At 37.5% G+C, this 25694-nt stretch overlaps 1 pseudogene; it reads left to right on the top strand.

Annotated features, from left to right (window-relative positions):
• The window catches only part of LOC141418028 (dynein regulatory complex protein 8 pseudogene), a 100689-nt pseudogene extending 75683 nt beyond the window's left edge, over nt 1–25006 (top strand).
• Nucleotides 25007–25694: the final 688 nt, after the last annotated feature.

The raw sequence follows: 25694 nt of genomic DNA, 5'->3' as shown, positions 1-25694 counted from the left end.
AGAAAATTTTCCCTCATACTGAATAGTCTGCTTTTATCTCGTGCATATTCGGGCTCTTCCTTCTGAAATTACACCAAATAAGTCAAATATTTCTCCTGTTATGATAGCCCTTTGAATTTTTGAAAGTAGTTATTGGTATCCTACATAAAGCCTTTTCTTTTCAGGCTAACCACTCCCAGGTTTTGTTTTGTTTTGTTTTTTTACTTTTTCTCAAGTGGTGTGATATTTAAACATATCACCCACATTTGTATTTGTTGTGTGTGGGTTAAGGTCTTATGCATGTTAAGTAAGCACTCTTACCTCTTGAGCTACATTCCCCAGCCCTGCTCTGTGTCTTAAAACTCGCTATCTCAGCTGAAAAACATATTTCAGTTTATCCTCACCATTACAAAGTACGGTGAGGATCATTATCTCCCCTGGTTTGCCCTTATGCTTTTAAAATTCTCTAACATATAGTGTAAAGGTCCAACTTTGTCCTTTTAAAAAGATGTTTTGTCTGTTCTGGGCTAATTGCATTTTCATATAAATTTGTAATCAACTTCTCCAGTTGTGCAAAAGAGCCTGCTGTGATTTCACTTTTTATTGCATTGAATCTATACATCAATTTGGGTAAAATGAACATTTTAACAATATTGATTCTTACAATTCATGAACACAGAAAATTCTCTGCTTACGTGGGTCTTTTAAATTTATTTCTGCCATGTTTTGTGTTTTGTGAGGTTTATCCATAAGTGTGTCATATTTTGATGCTATTGAAAATGATAAAAGTAAAGTTTCAATTGTTTTTTGTTAGTATATTGTAATACAATTAAGTTTTCCTATTAAGGGAAAAATGGCATATATTTTAGTCTTTCTAGGAAATATATTTTCTCTGTCATGTGTTTTCTCTTCGCTTCCTTTTTTCTGTCTTCTTTCCTTCTTTATTTTTAACAAAAATGAATTTTATATAAAAATATTTTTAGAAATTCTTATCCAGTGGGCCATGTACCATAAGTTGCCACCCCCAGACTAGGCGTACATTATACCTCCGATTTTCACAGCTCACACTTGGAGGCAGTAGTACTAAATTGCTTAGTTTCCACCTCTATAGTTTTGGAGTACCAGAGAAATGGAATGAACTGGCAATCTAATTTTAGTCCTTAAATATATACTTTTCAGTAAACTATTCAGAAGGAAAGAATAAACTTTCTGTGTTGACCTATTAATAGTGAAAGATTAGATTGATGGAAGGGGATATAAATATTATCTTAACTAATTGAAACTTACAATACTTTTACCTTTTACTCCTCTACACAGTTCTCTGTCATCAAAGAGAAACACAATCTGTCTTCTGTAGTCTGCATAGGCTAGCCACACACATATTCAAATCTTTCATCCCCTTTATCTCTGCAAATAGTATGTTAAAACTGTTTTTATTGTCACAAACAAACTGAAGGAAGTTGAGCATTTTAGGGGTCTCTTGGGTTCCTATTTTCTCTGTCCATTTTGTCTTCACACAAGAAACTTACTTTTCTACATGCATTTTTTGCATAGAGTAAGAAAACTCCACGAAAGATAAAATTTACATTTTATTAGAGTATATTAATTATACAAAGGGGTTTCATTGTGCTATTGCTATACAAGCATATGCACTTTGATCAAGTTCATCATCCTATTATTCTTTGTTATCCCTTTCCCCACCCTTTAAACAGCTTTTCATGGGCTTCATTACTCTATTTCATATATGCGTATGAAGTGCTTCAATCATTTTCACCCTCCTTTTACTCTCTTCTTCCTTCTGGTTCCCACCTCCAAATTCCCCCAGTTTTACACTGTTGCCATTCATTTCTTTAGGTCTAGATTCTACATTTGAGAAAGAACCTGTTATATTTGTCTTTCTCATTCTGGCTTATTTTATTTAACTTGATGATTTAAAGTTCCACCCATTTTCCTGCAAACAACATAATTTCATCCTTCTTTATAACTGAATACTACTTCATTGTATATACATTTTATTCACCTATTCATCCATTCAGGGACACCTAGGATGATTACATGGTTAGACTATTGTGAGTAGCACTGCTATAAACACGGGTGTACAGGTTTGTCTATGATATGGAGACTTACAGTCCATTGTATATATGCACAGGAGTGGTATAGCAGGATCATATGGCAATTTTGTTTTTATTGGTTGAAGAATCTCCATATGATTTTCATAGTGGCTGCACTAATTTCATTCCCACCGGCAGTGTGTAAGGTTTCCTTTCTCATGATGATTGCCATTCTGACTTGGAGTGAGACATAACCTCCATGTAGTTTTGATTTAAATTCCTTTATGGCTAAGGATGCCAAACATTTCTTCAAGTAGTTATTAGATATTTATACTTCTTTCATGAACTCTGCCCAATTCATCTGCCCATTTGTTAACTGAATTGTTTGTTCTTTTGGTGTTTAATTTCTGGAACTGTTTATATATTCTGGGTATTAATCCTTTATACAATTAATAGCTAACAAAGATTTTCTCCCATTCTGTAGGTTGTCTCTTCATTCTGGTAACTGAATTTTGCAGCTCAGGAGTTTTTTAAAATTTAATAAAATCCCACTTATCAATTCTTGGTATTATTTCCTGAGCAATTAGAGTCCTATTCAGAAAGAAATTACTTATGTCTAAATATTCAAATGTTTTCCTCTAGTAGTTTCAGAGTTTTAGGCCTTACATTTATATCCTTGATACATTTTGAATTAAGTTTTTAGAGGGTGAAAGAAAGGGGGTCGTAGCATCAGTATCCTACTTGCGGATGTCCAGTTTCCCAACACCATTTGTCAAAGAGGCTAGCTTCTTTCCAACACATGTTTTTAGTGCTTTTGTAAAAAGTCAGATGGCTGGGGCTTATTTTGGCTTATTTCTGGATCTTCTATTCTATTTAACTGGTCTACATGTTTGTTTTTGTGCCAGTACCACACTGTTTTTCTTACTACAGCCCTGGAGTATAATTTGAAGTCAGGTATTATGATACCTCTAGCATTGCTCTTTTTGCTTGAGATTGCTTTTGAGCTTCCATATGAATTTTAGAATTGATTTTTCTATTTCTATGAAAAATGATATTGGAATTTTGATGGAGATTGTGCTGAATCTATAGCTTGTTTTTGGCAGTACAGCCATTTTCATAATACTAACTCTGCTGATCCATGAACATGGGAGGGCTTTCCATCATCTAGGACCTTCAATTTCTTTCTTCAAGGGTTGATACTTTTCATTGTAGAGGTCTTTCACCTCCTTTTAGGCTTACTCCTAGTTATTAAAATTTTTAAGGCTATTGTAAATGGAATTGTTTTCCTGATTTCTTTCTCAGTCTGTTCATTATTGGTGTACAGAAAAGCTATTTGTGTTTCCATGTTGGTTTTGTATCCTGCTACTTTGTCAAAAGTGTTTATCAGATCTAAGAGTTTTTTAATGGAGAATTTAGGGTTTCCACTAAATTCTCTAAATATGGAATCATATCATCTACAAATAGGGATAATTTGATTTCTTCCTTTCTTATTTGTATGTCTTATCTTTCTCTTGCTTTGGCTAAGAATTCAAGTATTATATTGAATAAGAATGGATAGAGTGCACACTCTTTTCTCATTCTTGGAACTGAGGAAATGGTTCAGTTTTTCTCAATCTAGTACAATGTTGGCTATAGATTTGTTGTATATAGTATCTATTATGTTCCTTTCATTCCTGGTTTGGTCAGGACTTTTTGAATTTTGACAAAGGTGTTTTCTTCATCTTTTGTGATGATGTGATTTTTGTCTTTTATTGTGTTTACATGTTGCACTGCATTTATTGATTTTCATATGTTGGACCATTTTTGGATCCTTAGAATGAAATCAACTTGATCATTGTGCAGGATCTTTTTAATGTTTTGTTGAATTCAGTTTCCAAGTACTTTATTGAGAATTTTTTCATCTCTGTCCATCAAGAATATTAGTCTGTAATTTTCTTTTTTTGTCATGTTCTTATCCACTTATGGTTTCAAGATTCATAGAATAAGTTTGGTAGCATTCCTTCCCTTTTTATTTCATGGAATAGTTTGAGGAGAATTGGTGTTAGTTCTTCTTTAAAAATTTGATAGAATTTAGTAGTGAATCCATATAGCCCTGGTTTTTTCTTTGTTGGATTACTATTGCTGCTTCAATGTTTGTTAGACATCTGTTTAGATGGTTTATACACTCCTGGTTCAATTTTTGTAGGTCATATGCATCTAGGAATTTATCTGTTTCTTCTAGATGTTCCAGTTTATTAGAATGTAAGTTTTTTAGTATTCTCTAGTGACCCTGTGAAGTTCATTGGTGTTTATTGTGATATTTCCTTTCTCATCTCTAATTTCGTTAATTAGGGTTTTCTTTCTCTTTATTCTGGTCAGTTTGACTAAAGATTTAGCCATCTTGCTTATCTTTTCAAAAAAACAACTTCTTATATCATTAGTTCTCTGTATTGTTCTTTGAGTCTCCATTTTGTTAATTTCTGCCCTTACCTTCATTATTTCTTTCCATCTACTGCTTTTGGGCTTGACTTGCTCTTGTTTTTCAAAGAGCTTGAGGTGCATCAATAAGTAACTTATTTGGGACTGCTCTGATTTTTTTAATGAAGGCACTCATATCTGTAAGCTTCCCACTTGACACGGCCTGTGTCCCAAACATCCGGTAAGGTTTTTTTTCTTTTTCATTTGACTTTAGGAGTTTTTTTTGTTGTTGTTCCCTCTGCTTATTTCTTTGATGCACTACTGATCATTCAAAAGTGAATTGTGCAGTCTCCATGTGTTTAGATATTTTCCATAGTTTCTATCAATTTCTAGTTTTATTGCATTATGGTATGATAAGATACAGAATGTTATTTCAATTTTCTTATATTTATTAAGGCTTACTTTATGACATAAAATATGACCAATTTTGAAAAAAGTTCCATGGGCTTCTGAGAAGAATGTGCATTCTGTTGGGAGAAATATTCTATAGATATCTGTTAAATCCATTTGATTTACAGTGTCATTTAATTCTGAAGTTTCCTGTTGATTTTTTTGTCTGGATGACCTGTCTTCTGGTAAGAGTGGGTTTTGAAGTCACCCACGATTATTGTGTTGGTGTCTATCTGTTTTTATGCCCCATAATGCTTGCTTTATGAAATTGGGTATATTAACATTCAGTGAGTGTGTGTTTAAATTGTTACCTCCTCCTGACACACTGCTCCCTTTAGCCATGTGAAGTGACCAGTGGTGTCTCTTCTGACTAACCTGACTTAAAGTCTGCTTTGTCAGATATGAATATAGCTACTTCAGCTTGCTTTCAGGCTCCATTTGCTTGGATATTTTTTTCCATTCTTTCACTCTAAGCCTATATTTATCTTTGCCAGTGAGCTGTGTTTTTTAGGTAGGAAATAGTTGGATCTTGTTTTGGAATCCAGTTCACTAGTCTCAATTGGAGAATTGAGACCATTCAGTTATTATTGGAAGGTATGTAGTAATTCCTGCCATTTAAATTTTTCCCTACTCTTCATTTGCTTATCTATTTATCTAGTGAGATTTATTCTTTCCCATATTTTTGTGGTTGCATTTATCTTCCTCTTCAAATTGTAGAAGTCTTTTAAGTGTCTTCTGAAGCACTGGTTAAGTGGTTGTGAATTGCTTTAGTTTTTGTTTATCATGGAAGTTTTTGTTTCTCCTTTGATTATGAATGATAGCTGTGCTAAATAGAGGACTCTAGGCTGGCAGCTATTTTCTTTCAGAACTTGAAATATATTGTTCTGTGTCCTCCTTTCTTTTAAAGTTTTTGTTGAGAAATTTGTTGTTACTTGATGGATGTGTTTTGTAGGTGACTTGGCACTTCTCTCTTGCTGCTTTCAATATTCTTTTCTTGTTCTGTATGTCAAACGTCTTAACTGTAATATGCTGTAGGGAGTTCTTTTCTGGTTTTGTCTGTTTGGACTCCTAAAAGCCTCCTATACTTGAATGGCATCTCTTTCTCAAGATTTAGGAAGTCTTCTGTTATTGTTTTATTGAATATATTTTTTATGCCTTTAGCTTGAACCTCTTCTTTTATGCCCATGATTTATAGGTTTGGATTTGTTGTTGTTGCTTAATGATTTTATTAACATATAATAGTTGTATAGGTACAGATTATGATATTTAGTTATGTGCTTACAATATATCTTAGTTAGAATTTAGGTTTGGTTTTCTAATGGTGTCTCAGAGGTTTTACATGTTACATTCACACTTCTTTAGTTTTTTTCCTCTCTGTGTTCATTTTCATGTTCTAACATGTCTACCTTGTCTTCAAGTCCTGATATTCTTCCTTCAACTTGATTCAGTCTATTGGAGAGACTTTCAACTGTATTTTTTATTTGACTTATCGAGCTTTTCATTTCCAGAATTTCAGTTTGATGTTTTTCAGGACTTCTCTTTATTAAATTCCTCATTCATATCCTGCATTGTCTCCTTTATTTCATTCAGTTTTTATTTGATTTTTCTTGAAATTCATTCTGGTATTTAGTTAGGTCCTCTTTCATTTCACTGATTACACTTTTTTTAAAAAATTCTTTGAGATTGCTTCTACTTCACTGCCATTAGTATTTGTTACTGTTAAGTTGTTTAGCTTTGGAAGAATCATGTTGTCTTATTTTTTCTATATAGCCTATATTTCTGCAATGAGATTTGCCCAGCTGAGGCCAAATCTTTGGTTGGAAGTTTTAATCACCTGCAGTCTTTCAGTTGAAATATTCTCAATGTTCAGGCAGGCAGTGCAGTGGCCTGTTTGGGGTACTACTTCTCACTACTGTACTGGGGGTGTTCCTCAGTAGCTAAGAATTCATCCACATGCTCAAGCCATTAGGCCTGATCCCCAGCACTGCTCTGACTGATGTAAACTAACTGTACTTTCTTATAGAAGGACCAGTTGTCTGTTCTGGGCTGCCTTCACAATAGAAGCTTCCCTTCTTTGTATACCAGGAGCTGCTGTTGACTGCAGAAAGCTTTACAGCCTGTGGGCCAGCATTGCTCCATAGCCCCTCAGTTTATGTCCCCAGGGGAACAAATTCAGGGTGTTCCCTGAATATGTCAGAGAGTTGAGGGAACAAACAGAGCACTGAATTCTACATTGACTGGGGGAGAATTGAAGGACGTGGTCATTGTGCCTGCTGATCTCAGTGCTTACAGACTCCATCCCTGTTCACTTCTCCATGTAAAGGAGGAAGCTGTGGAAGTCACCGTGATTCAGATGGTCTGCACTCCAGTCCCTCAGAAAGACTTGGCAGGTAACACATTCTTGGATGCAGTTCCTGGTAGTGGGTCTCATTGCTTTCAGACCCTACCTAGTAGTTGGTCTCCTTACTGGGGGAAGGAAGCTGTGGAAATCATGTGATTCAGAAGGCCTAGACTCTGGGCCCTCAAATTCATCCAGCAGTGAACACATGTTTGGATACAGTTTCTGGGGATATGTCCTAGTGCTTTCGGGCTCAGCCCAACTTCTCTTTCCTGTGTGGTGGAGGAGGCTGTGGATATCACATAATTTGGAAGGTCTGAGCTCAGGGTTCTAACCCACCTAGCCAACAAATGCAGCAGGAGTAAGGCCCTGAGGGCTGAATACTATGCAGCCACAGACTTAGTGCTTGGTTTCCACAAAGGCCCTCTGACAATGGGATTGGCTCCTCACCAGAGAGGGCAGGGCCACAAAACACAGTGCTCTTTGCTGCTGGAGCTCCCTGCTGCTCAAACTTTTCTGTGGGATCACATTAGACCCTCTTCCTTTTCTTAGCCACCTCTTGTGCCTCTCTCACCCTGACACTGTGTGTGTGTATGTGTGGGGGGGTCCCAAGACATCCTGAGTTGTGACTGTTTCTTCTTTAAAGCCCCTAGAGTATCTCATTCACAAACAATTGGCCCTCTCTCAAGATGTTATCTTGCTATAATACTCAAAGATAAAGGCAACAACAGAATGTCTTTCTTTGCTGAGTCCATCCCTCCACCCAGGAGCAATCACTGTCTCATCAAATCTCCATACTTGGTTTAAGGCTTTCAGGAGGTATGTCATTACCTTGTACTAGGATTGCCAATCTCTCACCAGGGCCAACTGTCTAATCTTGTGACTGTGTTTTTAGTGGCCCCTCTCCCTCCCAGGGAGCTGGAAATAGGACTTGGAACTGTATGCTGCTTTTCTCTGTTCCCTCAGTTTCTCTGTACTTTTCTGTTGTCCTGCTACCTCTTTCTGCCTTTCTGTGTTCTGAATTCAGTCTCTCCTGTGTTACCTGTCTCTTCTTATATATGAATTCAAAATGGTTGACGTTTCTGATCTGCCATCTTGCCAACAGTCATGTATTTCATTTTTTGAAGCTATTCTAAATGGCATGTATTTCTTTTTTTTTTTTTTACATTTTATTGCTTAAATACAGAGATAGATGGTTGATACATAGAGATACACAGATAGATACAACTGATATATGAGCTGACCTTTTATTTCTATTATTGCTTTATAGAATCCATTAGCAAATACTGAATAATTTCTCATATTATTTACCTTTCACCAGAGAACACAGAGCATTAAACCACTGAGGCTAAAACATAGCATAGAAGCATAACAAGAAGGAAGTATGGTTTATGTGAAATAACTCAGGCTTTAATTAAAATGAGACAGCTCTAGGATACCAGCTTCTCTTCTCCACTGCTTCTCAGATGTATCACTTCAGGTGATTTCTTTGCATAGGTCTAGCACTCTATAAGCTCTCATCATTTATAACTTTCTTGAAGGAGAGAAAATGGAAAGTCCTGAACCATGATTTCCAGATATTTTTGGCAGTACTGGGGTTTGAACTCAGGGATTCATGCTTGCTAGGTTAGTGTTTACCACTTGAGCCATGCCTCCAGCTCTTTTTTGCTTTAGTTATTTTTTAGGTAGGGTCTCATGTTTTAGCTCAGGGCTGTCCTCAGACCACGATACTCCTATCTATAGCTTTCCACATAGCTGGGATCACAGGTGCATGCTACCATGCCTGGCTTGATGGTTGATATGGGATCTCCTGGACTTTTTATGTGGCTGGATTCAAGCTGAGATCCTCCCAATCTCTACCTCCTGTGTAGCCTCAATTATAGGCATGAGATAATGCACTTAGACCTCATTTCCAGATCTTTTCCTCCCTTTTAAAGCATTGAGCTCTTCCTACAGAAGAGCTACAGATTATGTCAAACTGATAAAAATGGAATTGCTCTAGAGCACATATATAACACATACATGGTATCCTAGCCATACTTTTGTTGTCTGTTTCTGGATCCCACCCTATCCTTTCAGCAATGCCCACTATACTAGAATTTCAAGAGCACTGTTTGAGAAAAACTTGTCTTCTGTGTGGATAGAGAAACCCTTATTAAGGTGGTCAAACTCCTGGGGTCAGAGCAGAGATGTAAGTATACAACCTTGCTTTTCAAAGTGTAGCCCTTAGATCAGGAGCATCACCTGAAACCCAGATCATTACTGACCTACTAAATTAGAATCTTCATTCTACAGGTTTACCTGCTGATCTGTTTACCCATTAGAGTTTCAGAAGTCCTGGAACCATGTGAAGAGAGAGAAAGATGGTATGTTAGAGTCTTCAAAAACTGTGAAGTCTCTACCAAAAGAGCTCAACTAAATTTAGCCAAAATTCCTTACATTAGTTTGCCAGAAATTTAATATTATTAGCATTCTATAATTTCTTCAGGGAGTATGAATTCATTAAAATAATTAAATATTTTATCTTTTCATGTTGATTTGCAGACTTCTTTTTTGATTTCTAAATTACTTTTGATAATGTCAACAAATTCCTACCCCGTGGGGATTAGTGGCTTGTAATTATTTTGTTTAAAAAAAATAACTTTCCAGCCACAAACAGAAAGTCCATAGTAGTCTGACTCTCAAATGTGAACTGTTGATGGAAGCATAGGTACTTGAGTAAAATGGTACTACACACAAAATATGAAACAAGGTAGAGAACACATAAGAGAAAATATCAACTCTTTTTCTACCACAGTGGGTCTGCTGCTGTCCATCTATACACTGGCATTCTTTTTTGTAAATTATTGATTTTTCCACATTGGAATACTGACAAATCTATAACCAGCTCTAATGTTAATATTGTGCCTGGATGAAAAGCAGAATAATAATGACACAGCAGGGATTATAACATTGAAAGCAAAATTGAGAATTCAGCATATTGAAAATGGATTTTGTTATCGATTTCTTTTGTAGCATGACCTGGAGTCCAGAAGTTGTGATGTCCTTCTAGCTCCTTCTTCTATAATACTTAGATTACTTGTGATTTTCAAATTATTCCATAGCTATGAAAACATTTATGTGAAGGAAATGGTATATGAGCATCCTATGCTTGGACAAAGGAAAAAGTGTAACTTGGGTAGAGAGCCAGGTTTGAAACTCCTGGGAAACTTATCTCTAAGGTGTCATATAGCTCTGAAAAATGGGGAAGTACAAAAAAGCAGTGCTGAAAAACAAAAAGGTTGAAGCTAACTTGTGTTTATCTAAGTGATTTTGTATTTATTCTTGAGAGAAAACAATTTACAAATTATGAGGGAGTATCTGTTAAGTAAGTGGACTGTAGCTGTTACTGGGTTGAGAACAGTTGTATTCAAGGTCATCAGTTCTTTCTGAGCAATACATTTCCAATTCACATTCTTCTTTCAGTTCCCACTGCTACTCTATTACTTCTAGCAAACATAATTGCTACCTGGACAATTATGACAGCCTTCCAAAGAAACTCCCTCTCCCTCCAGTGTTTTGAAAGGCAAAGCCAAGGTTCATACAAAACCAAACAGGAAGGACATCCTGCAATTTGTTCACAGTTTTATTATATGGTCTATTACCAGGGAGAGCAGAATCCCAAATCCCTTACTAGGCATGAAGAATTCTCTACTATGTGGCCTCTACTGAACTTTCTATTTTTAATTACATTCTTTGGTAAATTTTATAATCTAGTCAATTAGAGATTGTCTGGTTCTCTAATTTACATTCTATCCACTGTCTTTCTCTCTCAATACTCCCTTTTTCTAGCATATCTTGTCTGTCCTCTAAATAATACCTATCTTTCAAAGACTACTTCTTCACTGAAATCCTTCCCAAGTCTCTGTCTTTCCCAATGTCTTCTCCATCAATACTCCTAAACTATTAACCACCTTATTACTTAATATTTATGTGGATCCCACTCTGAACACTTACTCCACTCTATTCTGAGTTGTAGCTCTATACTTCTAGATTATACCACGTTATTGTAGGCTTTCATTGTCTCCACTGTTGGCTTTTTAGAGGATGGATCATCTCTTCTTTGGTTCTGGATTCCTTATTGTGTATAAACACACTCCAGATACCTAGCAGATATTTGATAAGTAAAATATGTCTTCCATAATATGATTATTGCCTCTTTGAGAAAAATCTGTTATAAAACAGATTGTTTCAACAGGAAAATCAAGAAGTTAGTGTTATTAAATTTCAGTCTGTAAAAAAATACTTTTTCCAACAGGAATTTCAAGAATAAAGTTTTTCAATAATTCTAAATATTTTTATTAGTGCCAGCAGATATATAATATTGGGTAAACATAAATCATTAAAACAACATAAATGCTTCTTTTTTGCCTTTAACTCACCCATAAGGAGCTTCTTGATATCCCTTATCACCCTTAGCAAAACATTTTATAGACCAACATAAAAATTAAGAAAAAAACCTACGAAAACAAATTACATTAAAAAGGGTAAGAGGGAGGAGCTAAAAGGGATTAGCACATTAGCCCCAAGGAGCTATTTTTTTTTTTCAAGAAGAAAATGTTCTGAATTTGTGATTTTGTTTATAAAACAGTTCCCAACTAATCACAGTGAATGAAATATAGGGAAAATAATTAAAAGACCAGGAAACAACAGAGAAGTCAGCCATCAAAATCAATTATGAATCTTTTCTGCTCCAAGGTCTACAGATGATTGGAGACTATTTTTCCAAAAGAGTCCATATGTCAGGTAGATCTTCTAACCTGAATTCAGGAAAGTGTTAGAAAGTTTATATGTTTGCCTCAGTTCTAAGCTGTGTTCTCCAATCCAGATATTACCAGATACTGTACTTTGAAGAATATTGGGTGCTTTCTCTACCAGCTGCAATGTGTATAGTTGGTTCTCTTTGGTTTATTTATACGTATTCTCTATCAGTCAGAACATAGAAGAGGAAAAAGTGAGTCTTAGGTTCTCCAGTCTCTGACACAAAAACTCCCATGCATTTGTAAATATTTTATAATTTATGGAGCATGTTTACTTCTAGTGGCTCACTTAACTCTTACAAGCCTCAGAGATACCTTAAGATCTTCCTAGCCTCACCCATCATTTTTCAGTGGCAGATGATCCAGGTCTTCTGACACCAGGAAAGTACTCACTACTCCATCCTGAAATTGTCCCTTATTAATGATTTCTTCTATCCTGCTTTGTGTAAGTTAGGGCTAGAAATTCTACTTAGCAACACTCTCAGTTTCCCATGAATTAGGGGTAAAGTTACATGAATAGAGGAGGAAGCCTACAAAATGGATTTAAGAGGAAGTGATAGGAAAAAGGAATGTGGCTAGTAAGTGATTAACATGGAAAACCATCATCTGTGGCAGAAATGCTGGACAAGAAAGAGGACTTGAGAGATCATGTCTTCATTCCCTTGGTCTATTGACTTTTAGGCAACTAGGTAAATCTAGTTTTGAAATCTATAATAAGATGTAATATACTCTGGTATTGAGTTGAGTCACCTGGAAGAACTAAGAAAGTATATGGAGTTGATGTCAAGCTGATACTGATACCAGAAGGCAGTTAAATATTAATGATCCTTAATTCAAGCAGGAACAAATCTATCTTCTATTCTACTGATCATCTCCAAATCAATGCATACTTCTAGACAGAGGTATAAATGCTGCTTGAACCACTTTCCCATTTATTTCCCAGAGATAAGAAGCACTGTCTGAAATTTCTGCTTGGCAACCTTGAATTAAGACCTTCACCATAGGGGCCAATCATGTAATCTGTACATATGATTCCCAACAGAAGTATATCTATGAACACAAACATGAAAAATTTAAAGCTGGGCTCTTGAAATCTGGCTGCTCCCCTTCTAGTGGGCACTGCATGGCATGTTTGCTCTATAGCTTGCCAGACTGGCTTTTACCTATATGGCTTTTTTGGGTTGCCCCAGTGAAGATTTCTCACACTACCCCATAAGAAAAAGGTGTTGAAAGAAGAAAAGGAAAGGAAAATTTATCGAGCATATATCATTTTCTCGGGCAGGATGCCAGATAACTTACAAAAATTATTACACTTACCATCACCCCACAGGGGAAGTCAAGGTTTTAGATGGTACCTCACATTTATTAAATGGTCCTCAGCCTATAATTCATATAAATTATTACCTCATTTTATCTTCACAATGGTCCTATTATGAATAGAGAATGTTCCATGTGTTAGAAATGGAAAAACAGGACTCAAGGGGGCTGATCAATAAACACAGGACACAAGAGAGTTTAGAGAAAGGTAACACTGACACCCAGATTAGTATTCATTCCACTGAGGCCAGAAAGGTATGACTTCAATGTAAGAACGGTCCTGCAGACATAGAAAAAATCTAGGCTTCAGAATCATCCAGATGTGGATTCAAATTCTGGCTCTGGCACATCCTATCTTTTAACCTCAGAGAGCTCTATTTTCTTCATCCAAAATGGGAAGAATAAGATTTATCTAATAAAATAGTTACACAATTTAAATAAGATGAATAAACACTATATATAATTATACTATATTCTTGGAGCTTAATGGTTTTCAACAAATGTTCACTTCCTTTTCTATTCATCTTCCAAAGCTAGTAATGGAGCTGGTACCAATGGAAGTGTAAGTGGGAGAAAGATCCAGAATTAGAATCTGGAGGTGTATTGTCAGCAATGTAAGTATATGTTTATCAAAGAAGAGAATTCCCTTGTAATGTGGAAAGCTACTCCTCCAGAATTAATCTGTGATCAGATATTTTATTGAACATTTTCTTCATCCAAAGCACCCCGTTGGATGCTAAAGTGGAATAAAGACATTGTCCTGAGGTCAGAGAGTAAGCTTTAGTCTCCTGTGAACATCTGTTCTTCCAAGGACCACTGTGGAACAAAATGAAGATTCTTGGATTCTAGGTTACTCTCATGTCCCTAAGCAAGTCTTCATCCTTGTGTGTTTTCCCAAGAAGTTTTCTGGAAATAACAGGGTCAAACAATAAAGGACAAAGTTTAAAAGTTATAAGAAAATTTATAGTCTTCCAGCAATTGTACTTCTAGCAATTTCTCAGAATGTGCTTGGAGTTACGTTTGCCCATCTCTCTCAGCTCATGTCCTCCAGTCTTGGAAGTCAGCCATGCTTAATTGCTCTAACATAGTTTTCTCATTAGTGGGTCATGAAGTCAATTTAATAGGTCTTGACCAACATTTTTTTAAATTAAAAAGACTGGAGTAGATTATAAAAAATCCAAATGCATCCTTCTTATCCTTAGTAAGTTTTTTTTCCCCATGAAATATTAGCCTGATATATAAGGTTTTTTTAAAATGCTGTGTGGCCATCAAAAATATTTGAAAACATGTTTTTAAAAAACACAGTCTTTATACATTATAATTGCCAAGAGTGTTCATGGAATCAGTGGCAGGGATTAATTTTAGTTTTAAATTTAGCACTTTAGAAATTTTCTTCTAGGCATTTACATTAAATCATATGTAGCTGCCATCAGATAAATGGCTGCCTGGACCAATTAGCTAGATTTTCTCCTGAGGTTGTTTTCATCTTTACCACAACCATCACCATTACAGGCTGGAGTATCTCTGTTGTTATTTTCTGAATGTGGATATATGATCCTGAAAACTGATAATATGATCAGTCCACAACAAGAAGTAGCCCAGTGTTACTCACAACTGTCTAACAATCCACATGGAGTCCAAAGATTCAGGCAGATTTGTGCTGTTGTCACTATTTTTGTTTTCCCCAAGCTACCTTGTGCTGTATTGACTCTGACATTCATGGGATTTCCAACTTCATCCTTTTCTAACCACTTACTAGGTAACTCAGTTTCCTACTGGCAGCACTTCCTTTATGTAAATCAGGTAGTCTCACTTCAAACCATCATCACTCAGACTAATTAGCAAATTCTTTTTACCTGGATCTTCCCATTCTTCATAGTGGAGTTCTTTTAAAATTAAAACCTTATGCTGACTGATTCCGCTCACTCCTCAAGACATAACTATGCATTGTTATGATTAAAAGAGACAATAATGGAAAGGGGCAAAGAGAATGAATTGGATAGAGTACCTGACTCTGCCACACTTGTCTTACTGAATTAGACTGGTCTCTGTTCTCTGCATCACAGGAGGTCTCCACATTGGACAGTCAGTGAGCTGAGATTCAGATGTCTAAAAAAAACTCATACTTTTATCTCACTGAATAGTGTTTGATTGAATCAAGAGATATTTAAAATATTGATACACATTTGTTCCCTCCTAGTGTTCCATAGTTTCATAGTTGTTCAGAGAGTTGTTGAGGACTGGAATGAGGGTGGAATCCTTCAAACCATTCATGTGGCTTCAACTGAACTTATGTGAAACAACATAAAAGAGGGCCTTGCAGGCAAATAGGACAAACAAACATCTCCCAGAGAAGACTTGGGAGATGCTGCAGGAGTGGGTGGACCAGGCTGATGGGATGCAGACTTCGACTGGAACGCTGTTGTAAGGTAGTATGGAAATGTAGAACAAGACCAGATTTTCATGGAAACACTTAACTTCCAAGAATAAAGGGGAGATCTTGAGGATTTTTGACCAAATGAAAATGATGTGTAAGGGAGACTACCATTCTAGTTTGTGGATCAGAATTTCTGCTCTAGCAAAGTAGATCTTATAAGGAGCCACAGTAATCTAGGCTTGAGGCAACCAGGGCATCAACTAAAGTCACATAGTGGGAACCAAGAGGAACACATGGATGTAAAGCTTTTACAAGACAGTGTGCCATCAATTTAGGGCAATCTGACCAGCCACATTATATTTATATGCTCAGTCTTGAACCAGTTAATTTGCCCTTCAGATGTATCTTTTCTGAATATGTAAAGTCTCTCATTAAGATAGAAGCCATATGCCTGCTTTGAAGCTAGGCCAGACCCCACCTAATGCTGGCCTTTACCTCTTTCTTCTCATTGGTAATCAGCTCACTGAAGCAGATGTTACTTCCTGAGTCCAGAGATGCCAACAGTCTCAAAAAGAAATGGATTATAGAACTGGGGTCTGCACTCAGCATGATCCAAAAATGGAAATCAAACTGAGGGCTTCTTAGGCTCTGTGCTTGGCAAGGAGACTGAAAAAGGGCTTAATGTTGGGCCTCAAAAAACACTGTGGTTACCAAGGCCCTGGTGGGCCCATATACTTGCCCGCAGAAGGTCTTACCAGTAGAAACAATTAAAACTAATGGCGTACTTTCAACCTATCTTCATGGATTAATTGGACAAATATTTATTGGCTATGCACCAGGTACCAAACAAGGTTGTGGGGATAAAAAGATGCAAAAGCCACAGTTCTTGTCTTTGATAAAGTTTCCAGCAGAGTAGAGGAGACAGACCTATAAACAAGTAAATAATATTACTGTGGAGTGTTTTGGTCTGTGCTTGTCCCAAATTGTAATGAGCCGATACTATAAAAATCAGTAATTTGGGATTAAAATCTTTCCACTATATACTTTTCAATAATCACTCATGCAGACAAAAAAACCACAAACACCTTACACTAAATCCTTTATTTGAATAGAAACAAAAAAGGGAACTAAAATCAAGTCTTCAGTAAAACCTGGGAATTTTCCCCAGAATTGTTTTTAATTTTCCTTAGTCCTTTATTTAACCTGCTGTGTTTACACTGTCTGATCCTCCTTTTACAGAAGCCTTGATTTTTGTGAAGTGAAGATCCTTATTCTTGGTCCCTAGAGTGAGCCCGACCATCAGTTCTTAGCAAAGAGAATTTCAACTGACAGCAATAGGCAAAGTAGGAGCTGGAATGAAGAAAACCCAAGCTCCTAGCTAAATCCTTGTGCAAGAGTCCTGGAAGTATATAGGCTAAAGAAATTTTGTTCAGGAAGTTTAGTAAAAATAAAATGCTTGTTAAGGAACATTTAATCTGTTCTGTGAATCATAATCTTTCCTTACTCACCAAATCCTGTCTCTGAATGGGCATTGCTTCCTGGCCATAATAATACAAGTACAACTTAGGAACAATTCAACCAAGTAAAGAAAAGATTATGCCATTCATCATTTAATTTATATTCTTCTGTAATGAACCTTTTGTCTTTACCAAGAGTTAGAGCCATATACCATTATGAAAACTACTTGCTTTTCTTTTTGTGTTATAGTAATTTCTTCTTTTTTAATTTAAGTGAGTGGTTTCTAGTGGTGTGGGGTAAGCAAAGTTGAGATTAGAACAGGCTAACAAAATAGATGTTGACTGGAAATAAATACTATAATTACATTGGTTTTAAGGATTAATTTCAAATCGTAGTAAGAAAAGAAGGTATTTAGAACATTTTTTAAAAATACAAATTGTAGTTACCATTTCTCTAAGTAGATTCAGGCTAGTTTCCTTGGATATTATTACTGCCTCCTTTCCTCCCCCACCTTGTTAGGTTTAGCTTAATAATAATGCAAGGGGCCAAAAAAGCTTTTAAAGCTGATTTCCTTCAGCTTGCAATTCTTTGCCAGGAGCTAGAGGACTAATTGGCCAGGCCCCCTTTAGTGTCCTGGCTATTTGTGAAAATATAAAATGAAACAAAGTGCACATGCCTACATGTACACACACACAAACACACACACACACACACACAGAGAACGAAAGAGAGTATGTTAGTTCAGAGCATAACAGTACCACAGAAAACATATGTTCACATTAACTTGATTTCGCTAAAACTGGAAGCAGTAAGAGGAATGATAAATACCATTAATAGATTATTTTCTTGTCCTCAAAGAGAGGTGCCTGCCAATCAGCAGCTCTTTACAGATAGTTAAGTTACACCTTGCAGTTTGGCCTTGTGGAGACATGACCTGGGTCCTCCGTTAGTTAAGGACATGGGGATTAGAAACAGTGAGGTGAAATCACGTGGCATTGTGTTCTGTGCTTTACAAGTGAACATAAATAACTCAACAGCTGTGTTTCATGCCTCGGAGTCCCCCAAACACCCACCCACTTCAAAAGTCATTTATAGAGGTAGACACCAAAATAATTAGTGAGTTATCTGGTTCATCTATGAAGCCAGGTAACAGATCTAAAATGTAGATTTTAGATGATTACTTAACATATTGAGTTGAAGCAAAAATCCACCATTCCTCTTTTTGCTGATTTATGACTTTTTTCTCTGGTAACACAAAAGATCTCAGAAAGCTGAACAGATCACAAAGTCTCAAGAAAACATCAGTACAACACATGTTGGATCCAACTTGACTAATCACTAAATTATTCTGTCGTCATAGTGTTTCTACATAGCTTAAAAAATAACATTAAAGTATAATTTACCAGCCTTCCAGTAATTCTAACCTGACTCAGAGAGAGAGAGAGAGAGAGATTTCTTTTTCAAATTAACACATGCACAGGGCTTGATTTACCATCTATTAGAAGAAAAGTAGATTTTCAACATTTTTTGGATTTCTACCCATGGCAACTGAGGGAAAGCATTAGATTCATTCATTCAACAAGCATTTATTTGGCACCTAATGTCAAGAATTGCTGGTTACTGGTGGAATAAAGCAAATATAGCCCTTGCCTTCATAGTCTAAAATTTCACACATCTGGGATGTTCCTCTAATAAAAGGCTAGATTTGAATTATGCACAAGAAATTGCAACAAAATGAAGTGTGCATTAACAAAGTGACCAAGGAAGTAAAGAGTCTGGAAGTTATGTAATATGAAAAACAGTTGAAACAAGGTTTGAGGTCATCACAAGTATTATTCTCTATGGCTCAAGCGTGCATACCAAGGCCAATAGATAGCAGATGTCAGTACATTATAAAAAGGGCACAACATCTAGATCTATCTCAGAACAAAATGAGCTGCTTTGGAAGTTGGCAGAAACTCTACTCCTGGATTCAAGTAGCCACCATCTTAGACACCCCCAGTCATTGATCTTATGGTGGCATTTTTGCATCAGGCAAAATTTTGCACCAAATGACATCTAATGAACTTTCCAATTCTGAGATCCTGACTCCATAACCCAATGACCTGTGACCACAGAAGCTACCAGCCCTATTTAGCAATTCATTCTTCATCCTGATAACTGGTAGAGACTTTCATCGCCTTTATTCTAAGTGGAGCAATGCAATATAGCAACAGAAACTGCTCCTACCTCTTGTCTTTCTTCTACCACAGACACATTTTTAAAGGTCAAATCCTTGGGAAGAAGGTCATGGACCAGTGTTTTATGAAAGGGTCCTTCAAAATCATACATGCAAATGTATGCAATATGTAATTTATGCCATAGTAATTTATATAAAAATACCTAACTGAATGAAGGTAGAGTTCAGAAAGTAACTTCACTGTCTGGGTTCAGTTCATTTCTATGGCATGTAGATTGTAAGTGGCAGACCTTGAACATGTTAGGATTGGGACAATTGCCTGTGTTTGAACCACATACTGACCCTAGGACAAGGATCCATTCAGTCCGACAGTCAGTATTTCTTCAGTTCTATCTATGATGTACCAATTCCAACCTTTGGAGTTGCCTAGTTATAAGATTCTGAAGAGAAAAATCCCAAATTTCTCTTCCTTCATTTGCAATTCTCCTTTTTTTCTCTTTTCTTCCAACTTAAACTTTGAGGTTTTATAGATATTTATGTAATCAGACACTTTGTTTCAGAAACAGCATAACTATGTCTTTGTGAGGAAATTCCCTGCAAATGCTCAAAACCTCAAAACAATTTTCAAATCTTTCCTTTCTTTTTTTAAAGAGAGAATAATTAAAGATATTTTAGGGGTGTCTGGAATACAACACCCTCAACTACCTTTCAGGGTATTTTCTTTGGAGGATATGACTACAGCTGTTCAAACTTGAAATTATTTACGTTGAGCAAAAACCTTGATTTTTAAAAGTTGTATGACCTTATATAAACTAAAAAATGGCAAAGAATCAAAACTTGGCACTTTTCATGTACATATCACCCATTGGCTATGGCGTTGGAAGGGTGCTTTGGGGGTCTTGGATTGGTGGGGAATGATAAATGAAGACTGAAGAATGAGAATTTTGCCCAGTGAGTCATATTAGGTTGCAGCTGAATTTGAAAACAGCAGGTAGTCATCAGAAAGGTTTATGTGAAATCTAATGAATCAGAAAGAGAAAGCAGGGGAAATGGTTTCTTTTCATACAGGGCCAGATTCTCATCTGATGTAAGTCTTGGAGAATTAGCTGACATATGGAAATTTCCCCATGTGGTCATGTGGGATAGCAGTATGAGGAATCGTTAAAGGAGCAGGAATATTTAGCTCTGTGAGGAGAGACCTGGGTGGGAGAGATTGCTCTTTTCAAATATTTGCAAGGTCAGCCTGTGGAGAAGGGAGTGTTGTGCATTGCTCCTAAGGGCAAAACAAGGTCAACCACTCAACATAGAAAAGACAGAGTGTGGTTTAATATTTGCTTGTCTCCCACTGGGGTATCAAAACATGGCTATTTTGTCACAGCAAGGAAGGCTAATATGGGGAGAACAGAAATCTGTTTGTGGAGCCTTCCACTAGGAACTGGGTTGAGAAATAAGGAGATGAACCCAGCTCTGGGACTGACAGCAAAGTTCAAGCCTATCAAGAATGGCTTGACTCCAAAAGCATTATCCATATGCAGTTTAGGCAAAAAGACAGCAAGGAAGAGTGGAAGGCCCCCAGCCTTCAAGTTAGAGATGTCTAGGTTGAAACCATGGCCCTGTTATTTATTGTCTCTGTAACCGAGAGTTGCTTGGCCTCTCTGAGCTGCAGTTTCCTGATCTGTACAATAGGAGTAGCATCATCTGTGTTAACAGACAGCAGTTGTTTCTGAGTTTCAGTCAGTATTGCTCTCCTTGCTCTGGTAAAAGCTCCTGATTTCCCCAAGCCTAGCAGAGTCCCAGTATCAATCAAGGTGGCCTACCTACCTCTGGGCAATCAGACAATGTCCCCCTGGAATTTTAATCTTTGAGTGGAGTGATATAAGAATAGGAAGTAGTTGGAGTGCTTTCTTTCTGAGGATGGCACCAGGAAGGGATTGTTGTTCAATTGTTGGTACCTTAATGTTCTGAACCACCAGATTGCTATTCTTGGGGCCAAGTTATTAAGCTTTTCCTAGTCTATAGGTTACCCCACATTCTTCCAGCAGGTTGTGTTTTTTCTTAAGTTAGCTGAATCAGTTTCTGTGGCTTTCAGAAACAAAGAACTGTATCACATGCCCACCTTGATAGGGTTGCTTGGAGGATTAAATGAGAAAATATAAAGTCACTGATACTGACCTGTTGACTGGCATATATATTAATGTGCTATAAATGATAGCTATTGTGACTTTTTGATGCTGTGGACTCAGGATGAGATGAAGAAACAGTTCTAAAAGGTGGGGAAAGACATATTCTGAAATTCTGGTAGGAATATAGCATCAGGAGAATCTCTTCCCAAATATCAGGGCTACTGTCTGTGTAAAGAATTTATAAACCAGGTGTGATGGTACATGCCTGTAATCTCAGATACTCAAGAGATGAAGACCAGGAAAATTATGGTAAAAGGCCAGCTGGGGCAAAAAGTCAGCAAGACCCCATGCCAACAAACAAACCCAGCATGGGAGTGTATATTATAATCCCAGCTACATGGGAGGCAGAGGTAGGAGGAGTACAGTTCAAGGCCAGCCCTAGGAAAAAAATGGTAAGACTCAACATGAAAAAAAAAAAAAATCTAAAGCAAAAAGGGTCTGGGAGAGGTTCAAATAGTAGAGTGCCTGCCTAGTAAGTTTGGGGCCCTGAGTTCAAACCCCAGTACTGCCATAAACAATAAATAAATAAAGGAGAAGAAGATGAGGAGTTTACAGCCTCAACAGCTGACTTGGTCATGAGATTGATAGATCGTCCTGACTCTCAAATTTAGATGGAAGCCCCCTAGTCAGAAGGTCACAGAAAGGCTTCCACACTGGGAGGGAGACTTGGCCTAAGGGTTCCCAACTGTATGTGATTGCATGGGATGAACGCTCAGGCTTAGGAGCCAGGAAACACTTTTGAGTCCTGATCTTACCTGACCCCTCTGCCATCTAACACTGTTGGTGGTCTCTTCTTTTCCCATACTTTTCCCATACCACCTCTCCTTTCTGACTTTCCTAACCTCATTGGCAAAGCCTTTTCATGAGCTATTTCCTCTGCTTTTAATGTCCTTCTTTACTTCAATCATCGGATTGTCCTCTAGCCATCTTTTGAGATTCTGTTTAGGCATGGGGTCTGCCCCAAAGCCTTCCATGCCATTTAACCATCCCAGTGCTTCTCCTGCCCCACCCCAGTACGTCTAAGCACCCTCTGTTCCAGCAGTCAGCACACTGGGTTTTATAGCTGATTCTTCACCCCATGTCAACTTTGAGGTCAAGGAAGAGGCCAGGTCTTGTACCCTTTATCCCCCTGGGGCTCAGCACAATGCTTATTCAGGGAGCAGGTGTCCCAGAAACACTTGCAGAGGAGGGAAGGAGGGAGGGGTAATGCACCAAAGGAAAAAATCTTACATTCCACTTTAGGACTTTATTTGCTCTGGATGTGTTTGTTGGAGGTAAATGTGTTGGCATTTGTTCTTAGAGCTAGGGAGCCAATCTATAAATTTGTTCCCAAATGGGGCAGGTAGAAAACTTTTAGCTGCTCAGAACTGACTCAGCTTTGCTGTCAAGAAACACAGCCAGAATCCAGACAGTGATCCAACCTCAGAGGCTGGTGAGAAGACAAGCAGTGAAACGGACTGGCTGAATACTACAGGCCAGCACTTTAATTTTCTGCTCTGGGTAAGTCCAGCCCTAGATAGCGCCCAGTATGCTTCCCTAGGATGAATGATGGCAGGATGGCGCACGCAAAGTATGCTTGAATGTGCCTGTTGTGGCCTTCCACCAACTGTCCTAAATCACAATATTTACCACGAGTCCAACGAGAACAGAACACACTACCTAATTATTTGCCTTCATTAGTTGAGGAATGGAGTTGGTGATGTGATTAATTGTTTTAATCTCCATAGACCATAAGTCTCTGACTAATTTTAAAATAAAGCAAGAAACAAAGCCTCCACTAGCCTGCCTATTCAGTCCTGGTTTGTTTCCTCTGACTGTCCTTATGAGCATCTCCAGTGGTGAAGAACGTGATGACATCTCACTGAGATGTGTACCATACACAGAACCATGTAGATGACTTGTGGTCATTCTCACTATTTAGGCTTGAATCTGATATATAAAATAAAACCTGTGCTTCTCCCTATACTCTGACTTGTGAGCTCCTGGGGTAGGGATGTGGAATGGTAAGAGGTTGGGACATCGGTGCTATTATTCTCAGGATGTCCTTGCCAGAGTACACACCTTCGGAACCCATCCTCAGCAATAATATTGGTCATGGAACTGTTGAGAGATCAGGAGAAGAAATGTGGAATGCTCACATTTCTTCCTCAAAACAGGCCTGATCTGGAGTTCTGGGAGTCTTAGTATTTCATCTGTGTCCCACCAGCCATGACACATGCAGCAGCCAAGCAGCTGTTTGCTGGAAAGAAGCAAGACTTTACATAGGGTGAGGGAAGATTTGGAGATGGCTTCTAAGATGGGAGAACCTATGAGAACTCTTCAAAAGAGATTAGACTTATTTTCAATAGCCACATTGGGCAGAATTCCAGGGTATATATCTTCCTACTCCATGCAGTAGAGAGCTGTCTATCAGACACAGCTATTCAAAGAGCAAAGGAGATGTTTCAGGAAGGAACTGTGGGGGCTTCATCCACCTCATGGAGACATTGAGAAAGATTTAAGGAAATCTAATGAGTGACTTGGCTAGAAGACCATGAAGATTCCCTTTCTTCCTCAAAAATTTAAGAGACCATAACTTAAGAGAATTTGGGACCATGTCAGAGAGGAAAAAAGTATAAAATAAAATCAGGTTTGTAGGGTCTTCATAAGTATGCTAGGGAGGATAAGAGTAATTTTGATCATTAACCAAAGGAAGGCTTCTCAACAAAAAACACACACATTGCCAGAGTAAGCTGGCAGATACAATCCCAAACCCACAGGGCATTTGACCCACACTGGACAGCATCTAGAACAATTTTTATTAGGCATTCTGAATTGCCTGCTGTGCACAGAGCACTGTTGTAGGTATTGGAAGAGTGACAAAATGTTTATGGCCCATGGAGAGTGTAATATATATGGAGAAAGACATTTTTACTAACCAAAAACTTAAGGTCAACACTGAGAAAAATTTGAAAATATTCAAATATGAAAGAAAAGAAGATTCAGATATGAAAGAAAAGTTGAAGAGGATCCCTGCTATAACTTAGAAGGCTATGCTTCCCTGGATCTTTTTCGTATCTGTATTTAAGTGTTCTTCAAGTGTGGACCTATAATGTGACAGCCCATATCCCTTCTCATTCATCTCGTGGAACTGGTCAAGTTTTGACATAGGGTAGGATGAGAAAGAACTCTGTTCTTGGTGGGAGCTTTTACTTTCATTCAGCATGTTGAATGAAACATGTTGGAGAAAACAGCTCCTGAAAACTCTTAACTTCACTTTATGGATATTTTTCATCTTATTTCAATGCTGCTTTACTGATACTTTTCACTTCCTCCACAGATTGGTGGAGGGAGCATTCATGGGACAGTCAGGAAAAGAGAGCGTGGAGAGACAGAAGAAGAGAACACAACATCTACATCCCCACCTTTAAGCTGCACCATTAATTTTTACAGTCCAGATGATGCCAAATCTCACCATGCCAAGGGAGGGTCCACGTGATCCCAGCATCACAAGTTGCCTCCAGGACCAGTGGGTTTCTATTTGACTGTGTTTTATACACAGACACACACACACAGACACACACATTTTGCACTCAGGTTTGGGAGAATTAATGCTCTGTTAATTCTCATTTGAACCAAATACCAGAGAACATCATTTCAATGTGAAAACAACTGCTTTCATGGACTTTTAGATCACATAGAAAAATACTAATTCCATAGGGCTTAAGAAGGAAGGGCATAAGAAGGAAGGGAAGTATAAGCCAGGAGGAACTCTTGACAAACAATTTCAATGGAGCTTTGTTTTCCAAAGCAGTCTTAAATCATGAAGTAGGCCACCCAGCTATCCCAGAAAAGTAGGTCAGCATAATATTTTCACAGGTGAGGAAACTGAGATACAGTGTTCAATAGCTCACTCAAGTATGAGCAAGCTAGGAATACAAACTTTAGGATTTCTATCCAGAAACTCATTCAACTAAGCTGCCTTTTTCCCAGAAAGACCAGAATACAAGCATTTAAAAACTTTTATTTTATATTTTTATATTCTACCTATGCTAAAACATCACTGCTATAGACTAAGACGTCTTGAGTTGCTAGCAAATCAAATTATTCTCAACCTACTTTGTAGTTCACATTCTCTCTTCTACGGATATGGAGGCCAAGAAAATTGCTGGAGAATCAGGAGGTCT

Source organism: Castor canadensis, chromosome 2 (genome assembly GCF_047511655.1).
Source record: "Castor canadensis chromosome 2, mCasCan1.hap1v2, whole genome shotgun sequence".
Taxonomy (NCBI): domain Eukaryota; kingdom Metazoa; phylum Chordata; class Mammalia; order Rodentia; family Castoridae; genus Castor; species Castor canadensis.
The sequence above is the reverse complement of the archived record's forward strand: the minus strand, read 5'-3'. Positions and strand labels throughout refer to the sequence as shown.